The sequence below is a fragment of the Giraffa tippelskirchi genome, chromosome 14 (genome assembly GCF_054371585.1).
Source record: "Giraffa tippelskirchi isolate mGirTip1 chromosome 14, T2T-mGirTip1v1.2.pri, whole genome shotgun sequence".
NCBI classification, from domain to species: domain Eukaryota; kingdom Metazoa; phylum Chordata; class Mammalia; order Artiodactyla; family Giraffidae; genus Giraffa; species Giraffa tippelskirchi.
This window is the reverse complement of record NC_137288.1, coordinates 12,797,501-12,805,808: the sequence shown is the minus strand read 5'-3', so window position 1 is coordinate 12,805,808 and position 8,308 is coordinate 12,797,501. Positions and strand designations below refer to the sequence as shown.

Here is an 8,308-nt window from a genome sequence, read left to right as displayed (position 1 = left end):
GAGACAGAGCCAGTCCAAGGACAACGCTGTGTGTGTGTGTGAGTGGGTGTGCAGGGTGTGGCCGGCGTGTGTGCGGGTGCTGCGTAGGGCCGTGCGGGAGTGCGTGCGCTGTGTGTGTACGCGTTGGGGGCGTGGGCAGCGTGTGTAGGTGGTGCGGGCAGAGACAGAAAGACACAGTCAGCAAAGGACAACGTGCACAGATATTCTTCTGAATATTTGCTTGTGTTTTCTGAGCTCATCACCTCCGGGATCAAGCTCACTCCCGTGCAACGGGAGTCTGCCCCCCTCACCTCAGCCACCACCGGCCAGCACTTGTCTTGGGCAGACAAGGGAGTGTTCCGATTTGGCCGGCGCGGGGGGGGGGGGGGTGGGGTGGCGGAGGAGTGGGGTGGGTGCGCAGGGTTTCGTTGTCACGAGGCGAACTTTGACCCTTGTGTTCTGCCCCTGAACCTCACTGGAGAGACTGGACCCGCGTGACCTGTCACGTCTTGGTTTCAACATCCTTGGCGGGAGAACTAAGATTCCCCCATGCGAAGTGATCAGGCCAGAGAGAAGGAAGTCGATTCCCTTGGGATCCAATGCCCGTTTTCTCGAATCCAGTTAAGTTTCGTCAAGATTTCCCACCCAAACCGAAAAGCCGAAGTGGCTACCTATCCCCGCCCCCTTGACCTCTGTCCCAAGGTGCCCCTCCCACACCGCCTCCTTCCACAGCCTCAAGGCATTCAAGAGTTAGCCGGCCCGGGCCGGCTCCATCCGTGGTCGCCCCGCCCCAAGACCCTCTGAAAAAGCGCCCGACAGGCAGGTGGCGCCCGACCCCCAACCAGCTATCCAGTGAGCCAGCCCCAGCATAGGAGCTTAGTGGGCGACCGACGGGGACTCGTTGCCAGACGGAGCCCATCCTAGTTCGCGTTTCTCCGCTCAGTCAACGGCGCAGACAGGAGAACGGGATCCGCCCACACTTCTCGAGAACGTCCCTGGGCGAGGGATGACGGACGCACGGACGGACGGGACGGGAAGGATTCTTGACTCCCCACCCACGGAGCAGCGGAATGCACTCCCATCCGAGGGGGATCGCAGGCCCACGTCAGACGGTGTGAGCACACGCCCCAGAACAACAACTCGCCAGCATCCCCGTCCGTGTCCCCGTCACCATCTTTGGGCACGCCAGGAGAAAGCCCTTTTGTGACCCGGACGACGGCTCTTTCGGCAAAAGCAACGTTGAGCAACGGCACAAATGAAGAGACTTGGATTTGAAACGACGCGTTCATATAGCAGCGCCTCAAAAGCAAAAGCACGCACTCGTCCCTCACATAACCGCAACCAACAAACCCGACGCACCTGAAAAAGAAAAAGCAAACGGAAGAGAACGGGTCGATCTGGCGGCTCGGTCGCCGAGACCAGATCAACCCCGGAAGGCAGGGCGAGCCGAGAGCCCACTCGGGTGAGGTCGAGCGGGATCAACACGGCAGCTCGGCGGCAGAGGTCGCGAGTGGGAGAGGTCCGTCCGGGTGCTCGACCCGCGGGCGCTGGCCGCTCTGCGGCCCAGTGAGGGAAGGAGGGGGGGAGGGGCGGAGACCCTGACAACTGGGCGACGCGCGCGCGCTGGCGGCTCGGCTGGCGAGGTCGCGAGTGGGAGAGGCCCGGCCGGCAGGTGGACCCGCGGGCACCGACAGCTCGGCGGCAGAGTGAGGAAAGTGGGGGGAGGGGCAGACAGCCTGACAACCGGGCGACGGGCGCGCGCTGGCGGCTCGGCGGGCGAGGTCGCGAGTGGGAGAGGCCCGGCCGACAGCTGGACCCGCGGGCACCGCCAGCTCGGCGGCAGAGTGAGGGAAGGAGGGAGGAGGGGCGGAGTCCCTGCCAGGCGGGCGACGCGCGCGCGCCGGCGGCTGGGCGCCATAGGTCGCGAGTGCGAGAGGCCCGGCCGACAGGTGGACACGCGGGCACCGCCAGCTCGGCGGCAGAGTGAGGGAAGGGGGGGGAGGGGCAGACACCCTGACAACCGGGCGACGGGCGCGTGCTGGCGGCTCGGCGGGCGAGGTCGCGAGTGGGAGAGGCCCGGCCGACAGCTGGACCCGCGGGCACCGCCAGCTCGGCGGCAGAGTGAGGGAAGGAGGGAGGAGGGGCGGAGTCCCTGCCAGGCGGGCGACGCGCGCGCGCTGGCGGCTCGGCGGCAGAGGTCGCGAGTGCGAGAGGCCCGGCCGACAGGTGGACACGCGGGCACCGCCAGCTCGGCGGCAGAGTGAGGGAAGGAGGGAGGAGGGGCGGAGTCCCTGCCAGGCGGGCGACGCGCGCGCGCTGGCGGCTCGGCGGCAGAGGTCGCGAGTGCGAGAGGCCCGGCCGACAGGTGGACACGCGGGCACCGCCAGCTCGGCGGCAGAGTGAGGGAAGGGGGGGAGGGGCAGACAGCCTGACAACCGGGCGACGGGCGCGCGCTGGCGCCTCGGCTGGCGAGGTCGCGAGTGGGAGAGGCCCTGCCCGCAGGTGGACACGCGGGCACCCGCAGCTCGTCGAGAGTTAGGGAAGGGGGGAAGTTAGGGAAGGGGGGGAGGGGATAGAACCCCGTCGGGCTCGTCGACCCGCGGCTCCTGGCGGCTCTGCGGCCGAGTTAGGGGAGGAGTGGGGGAGGGGCAGACAGCCTGACAGCCGGGCGACGGGCGCGCGCTGGCGGCTCGGCGGGCGAGGTCGCGATTGGGAGAGGCCCCGCCCGCAGGTGGACACGCCGGCACCCGCAGCTCGTCGAGAGTTAGGGAAGGGGGGGAGTTAGGGAAGGGGGGGAGGGGATAGAACCCCTTCGGACTCGTCGACCCGCGGCTCCTGGCGGCTCTGCGGCCGAGTTAGGGGAGGAGGGGGGGAGGGGCAGACAGCCTGACAGCCGGGCGACGGGCGCGCGCTGCCGGCTCGGCGGGCGAGGTCGCGAGTGGGAGAGGCCCTGCCCGCAGGTGGACCCGCGGGCACCCGCAGCTCGTCGACAGGGTTAGGGAAGGGGGGGAGGGGATAGAGCCCCGTCGGGCTCGTCGACCCGCGGCTCCTGGCGGCTCTGCGGCCGAGTTAGGGAAGGGGGGGAGGGGCAGACTCCCTGCCAGGCGGGCGACGCGCGCGCGCTGGCGGCTGGGCGCCATAGGTCGCGAGTGCGAGAGGCCCGGCCGACAGGTGGATACGCGGGCACCGCCAGCTCGGCGGCAGAGTGAGGGAAGGGGGGGAGGGGCAGACACCCTGACAACCGGGCGACGGGCGCGTGCTGGCGGCTCGGCGGGCGAGGTCGCCAGTGGGAGAGGCCCGGCCGACAGCTGGACCCGCGGGCACCGCCAGCTCGGCGACAGAGTGAGGGAAGGAGGGAGGAGGGGCGGAGTCCCTGCCAGGCGGGCGACGCGCGCGCGCTGGCGGCTCGGCGGCAGAGGTCGCGAGTGCGAGAGGCCCGGCCGACAGGTGGACACGCGGGCACCGCCAGCTCGGCGCAGAGTGAGGAAAGGGGGGAGGAGGGGCAGACACCCTGACAGCCGGGAGACGGGCTCGCGCTGGCGGCTCGGCGGGCGAGGTCGCGAGTGGGAGAGGCCCTGCCGGCAGGTGGACACGCGGGCACCCGCAGTTCGTCGACAGGGTGAGGGAAGGGGGGGAGGGGATAGAGCCCCGTCGGGCTCGTCGACCCGCGGCTCCTGGCGGCTCTGCGGCCGAGTTAGGGGAGGAGTGGGGGAGGGGCAGACAGCCTGACAGCCGGGCGACGGGCGCGCGCTGCCGTCTCGGCGGGCGAGGTCGCGAGTGGGAGGGGCCCTGCCCGCAGGTGGACCCGCGGGCACCCGCAGCTCGTCGTCAGGGTTAGGGAAGGGGGGGAGTTAGGGAAGGGGGGGAGGGGCTAGAACCCCGTCGCGCTGGTCGACCCGCGGCTCCTGGCGGCTCTGCGGCCGAGTTAGGGGAGGAGTGGGGGAGGGGCAGACAGCCTGACAGCCGGGCGACGGGCGCGCGCTGCCGTCTCCGCGGGCGAGGTCGCGAGTGGGAGGGGCCCTGCCCGCAGGTGGACCCGCGGGCACCCGCAGCTCGTCGTCAGGGTTAGGGAAGGGGGGGAGTTAGGGAAGGGGGGGAGGGGCTAGAACCCCGTCGCGCTGGTCGACCCGCGGCTCCTGGCGGCTCTGCGGCCGAGTTAGGGGAGGAGTGGGGGAGGGGCAGACAGCCTGACAGCCGGGCGACGGGCGCGCGCTGCTGTCTCGGCGGCAGAGGTCGCGAGTGCGAGAGGCCCGGCCGACAGGTGGACCCTCGGGCACCCGCAGCTCGTCGACAGGGTTAGGGAAGGGGGGGAGTTAGGGAAGGGGGGGAGGGGCTAGAACCCCGTCGGGCTCGTCGACCCGCGGCTCCTGGCGGCTCTGCGGCCGAGTTAGGGAAGGGGGGGGAGGGGCAGACTCCCTGCCAGGCGGGCGACGCGCGCGCGCCGGCGGCTGGGCGCCATAGTTCGCGAGTGCGAGAGGCCCGGCCGACAGGTGGACACGCGGGCACCGCCAGCTCGGCGGCAGAGTGAGGGAAGGGGGGGAGGGGCAGACACCCTGACAACCGGGCGACGGGCGCGTGCTGGCGGCTCGGCGGGCGAGGTCGCGAGTGGGAGAGGCCCGGCCGACAGCTGGACCCGCGGGCACCGCCAGCTCGGCGGCAGAGTGAGGGAAGGAGAGAGGAGGGGCGGAGTCCCTGCCAGGCGGGCGACGCGCGCGCGCTGGCGGCTGGGCGCCATAGGTCGCGAGTGCGAGAGGCCCGGCCGACAGGTGGACACGCGGGCACCGCCAGCTCGGCGGCAGAGTGAGGGAAGGAGGGAGGAGGGGCGGAGTCCCTGCCAGGCGGGCGACGCGCGCGCGCTGGCGGCTCGGCGGCAGAGGTCGCGAGTGCGAGAGGCCCGGCCGACAGGTGGACACGCGGGCACCGCCAGCTCGGCGGCAGAGTGAGGGAAGGGGGGGAGGGGCAGACAGCCTGACAACCGGGCGACGGGCGCGCGCTGGCGCCTCGGCTGGCGAGGTCGCGAGTGGGAGAGGCCCTGCCCGCAGGTGGACACGCGGGCACCCGCAGCTCGTCGAGAGTTAGGGAAGGGGGGGGAGTTAGGGAAGGGGGGGAGGGGATAGAACCCCGTCGGGCTCGTCGACCCGCGGCTCCTGGCGGCTCTGCGGCCGAGTTAGGGGAGGAGGGGGGGAGGGGCAGACAGCCTGACAGCCGGGCGACGGGCGCGCGCTGCCGTCTCGGCGGGCGAGGTCGCGAGTGGGAGGGGCCCTGCCCGCAGGTGGACCCGCGGGCACCCGCAGCTCGTCGACAGGGTTAGGGAAGGGGGGGAGTTAGGGAAGGGGGGGAGGGGCTAGAACCCCGTCGGGCTCGTCGACCCGCGGCTCCAAGCGGCTCTGCGGCCGAGTTAGGGGAGGAGGGGGGGAGGGGCAGACAGCCTGACAGCCGGGCGACGGGCGCGCGCTGCCGGCTCGGCGGGCGAGGTCGCGAGTGGGAGAGGCCCTGCCCGCAGGTGGACCCGCGGGCACCCGCAGCTCGTCGACAGGGTTAGGGAAGGGGGGGAGGGGATAGAGCCCCGTCGGGCTCGTCGACCCGCGGCTCCTGGCGGCTCTGCGGCCGAGTTAGGGAAGGGGGGGGAGGGGCAGACTCCCTGCCAGGCGGGCGACGCGCGCGCGCCGGCGGCTGGGCGCCAAAGTTCGCGAGTGCGAGAGGCCCGGCCGACAGGTGGACACGCGGGCACCGCCAGCTCGGCGGCAGAGTGAGGGAAGGGGGGGAGGGGCAGACACCCTGACAACCGGGCGACGGGCGCGTGCTGGCGGCTCGGCGGGCGAGGTCGCGAGTGGGAGAGGCCCTGCCGACAGCTGGACCCGCGGGCACCGCCAGCTCGGCGACAGAGTGAGGGAAGGAGGGAGGAGGGGCGGAGTCCCTGCCAGGCGGGCGACGCGCGCGCGCTGGCGGCTCGGCGGCAGAGGTCGCGAGTGCGAGAGGCCCGGCCGACAGGTGGACACGCGGGCACCGCCAGCTCGGCGCAGAGTGAGGAAAGGGGGGAGGAGGGGCAGACACCCTGACAGCCGGGAGACGGGCTCGCGCTGGCGGCTCGGCGGGCGAGGTCGCGAGTGGGAGAGGCCCTGCCGGCAGGTGGACACGCGGGCACCCGCAGCTCGTCGTCAGGGTTAGGGAAGGGGGGGAGTTAGGGAAGGGGGGGAGGGGCTAGAACCCCGTCGCGCTGGTCGACCCGCGGCTCCTGGCGGCTCTGCGGCCGAGTTAGGGGAGGAGTGGGGGAGGGGCAGACAGCCTGACAGCCGGGCGACGGGCGCGCGCTGCTGTCTCGGCGGCAGAGGTCGCGAGTGCGAGAGGCCCGGCCGACAGGTGGACCCTCGGGCACCCGCAGCTCGTCGACAGGGTTAGGGAAGGGGGGGAGTTAGGGAAGGGGGGGAGGGGCTAGAACCCCGTCGGGCTCGTCGACCCGCGGCTCCTGGCGGCTCTGCGGCCGAGTTAGGGAAGGGGGGGGAGGGGCAGACTCCCTGCCAGGCGGGCGACGCGCGCGCGCCGGCGGCTGGGCGCCATAGTTCGCGAGTGCGAGAGGCCCGGCCGACAGGTGGACACGCGGGCACCGCCAGCTCGGCGGCAGAGTGAGGGAAGGGGGGGAGGGGCAGACACCCTGACAACCGGGCGACGGGCGCGTGCTGGCGGCTCGGCGGGCGAGGTCGCGAGTGGGAGAGGCCCGGCCGACAGCTGGACCCGCGGGCACCGCCAGCTCGGCGGCAGAGTGAGGGAAGGAGAGAGGAGGGGCGGAGTCCCTGCCAGGCGGGCGACGCGCGCGCGCTGGCGGCTGGGCGCCATAGGTCGCGAGTGCGAGAGGCCCGGCCGACAGGTGGACACGCGGGCACCGCCAGCTCGGCGGCAGAGTGAGGGAAGGAGGGAGGAGGGGCGGAGTCCCTGCCAGGCGGGCGACGCGCGCGCGCTGGCGGCTCGGCGGCAGAGGTCGCGAGTGCGAGAGGCCCGGCCGACAGGTGGACACGCGGGCACCGCCAGCTCGGCGGCAGAGTGAGGGAAGGGGGGGAGGGGCAGACAGCCTGACAACCGGGCGACGGGCGCGCGCTGGCGCCTCGGCTGGCGAGGTCGCGAGTGGGAGAGGCCCTGCCCGCAGGTGGACACGCGGGCACCCGCAGCTCGTCGAGAGTTAGGGAAGGGGGGGGAGTTAGGGAAGGGGGGGAGGGGATAGAACCCCGTCGGGCTCGTCGACCCGCGGCTCCTGGCGGCTCTGCGGCCGAGTTAGGGGAGGAGGGGGGGAGGGGCAGACAGCCTGACAGCCGGGCGACGGGCGCGCGCTGCCGTCTCGGCGGGCGAGGTCGCGAGTGGGAGGGGCCCTGCCCGCAGGTGGACCCGCGGGCACCCGCAGCTCGTCGACAGGGTTAGGGAAGGGGGGGAGTTAGGGAAGGGGGGGAGGGGCTAGAACCCCGTCGGGCTCGTCGACCCGCGGCTCCAAGCGGCTCTGCGGCCGAGTTAGGGGAGGAGGGGGGGAGGGGCAGACAGCCTGACAGCCGGGCGACGGGCGCGCGCTGCCGGCTCGGCGGGCGAGGTCGCGAGTGGGAGAGGCCCTGCCCGCAGGTGGACCCGCGGGCACCCGCAGCTCGTCGACAGGGTTAGGGAAGGGGGGGAGGGGATAGAGCCCCGTCGGGCTCGTCGACCCGCGGCTCCTGGCGGCTCTGCGGCCGAGTTAGGGAAGGGGGGGGAGGGGCAGACTCCCTGCCAGGCGGGCGACGCGCGCGCGCCGGCGGCTGGGCGCCAAAGTTCGCGAGTGCGAGAGGCCCGGCCGACAGGTGGACACGCGGGCACCGCCAGCTCGGCGGCAGAGTGAGGGAAGGGGGGGAGGGGCAGACACCCTGACAACCGGGCGACGGGCGCGTGCTGGCGGCTCGGCGGGCGAGGTCGCGAGTGGGAGAGGCCCTGCCGACAGCTGGACCCGCGGGCACCGCCAGCTCGGCGACAGAGTGAGGGAAGGAGGGAGGAGGGGCGGAGTCCCTGCCAGGCGGGCGACGCGCGCGCGCTGGCGGCTCGGCGGCAGAGGTCGCGAGTGCGAGAGGCCCGGCCGACAGGTGGACACGCGGGCACCGCCAGCTCGGCGCAGAGTGAGGAAAGGGGGGAGGAGGGGCAGACACCCTGACAGCCGGGAGACGGGCTCGCGCTGGCGGCTCGGCGGGCGAGGTCGCGAGTGGGAGAGGCCCTGCCGGCAGGTGGACACGCGGGCACCCGCAGTTCGTCGACAGGGTGAGGGAAGGGGGGGAGGGGATAGAGCCCCGTCGGGCTCGTCGACCCGCGGCTCCTGGCGGCTCTG

General features: G+C 73.2%; 1 long non-coding RNA gene across 2 annotated transcripts in view; it reads left to right on the top strand.

The window, feature by feature from the left end:
* Nucleotides 1–690: 690 nt before the first annotated feature.
* The window catches only part of LOC145534295 (uncharacterized), a 28,636-nt gene continuing 21,018 nt past the window's right edge, over nucleotides 691–8,308 (top strand). Inside the window, exon 1 of one of the 2 annotated variants that reach the window (XR_014074430.1) lies at nucleotides 691–1,441. This is a non-coding gene — a long non-coding RNA (uncharacterized LOC145534295). Of the gene's footprint in view, nucleotides 1,499–8,308 lie in introns of both variants that reach the window. The other variant, XR_014074431.1, reaches the window with a different exon arrangement.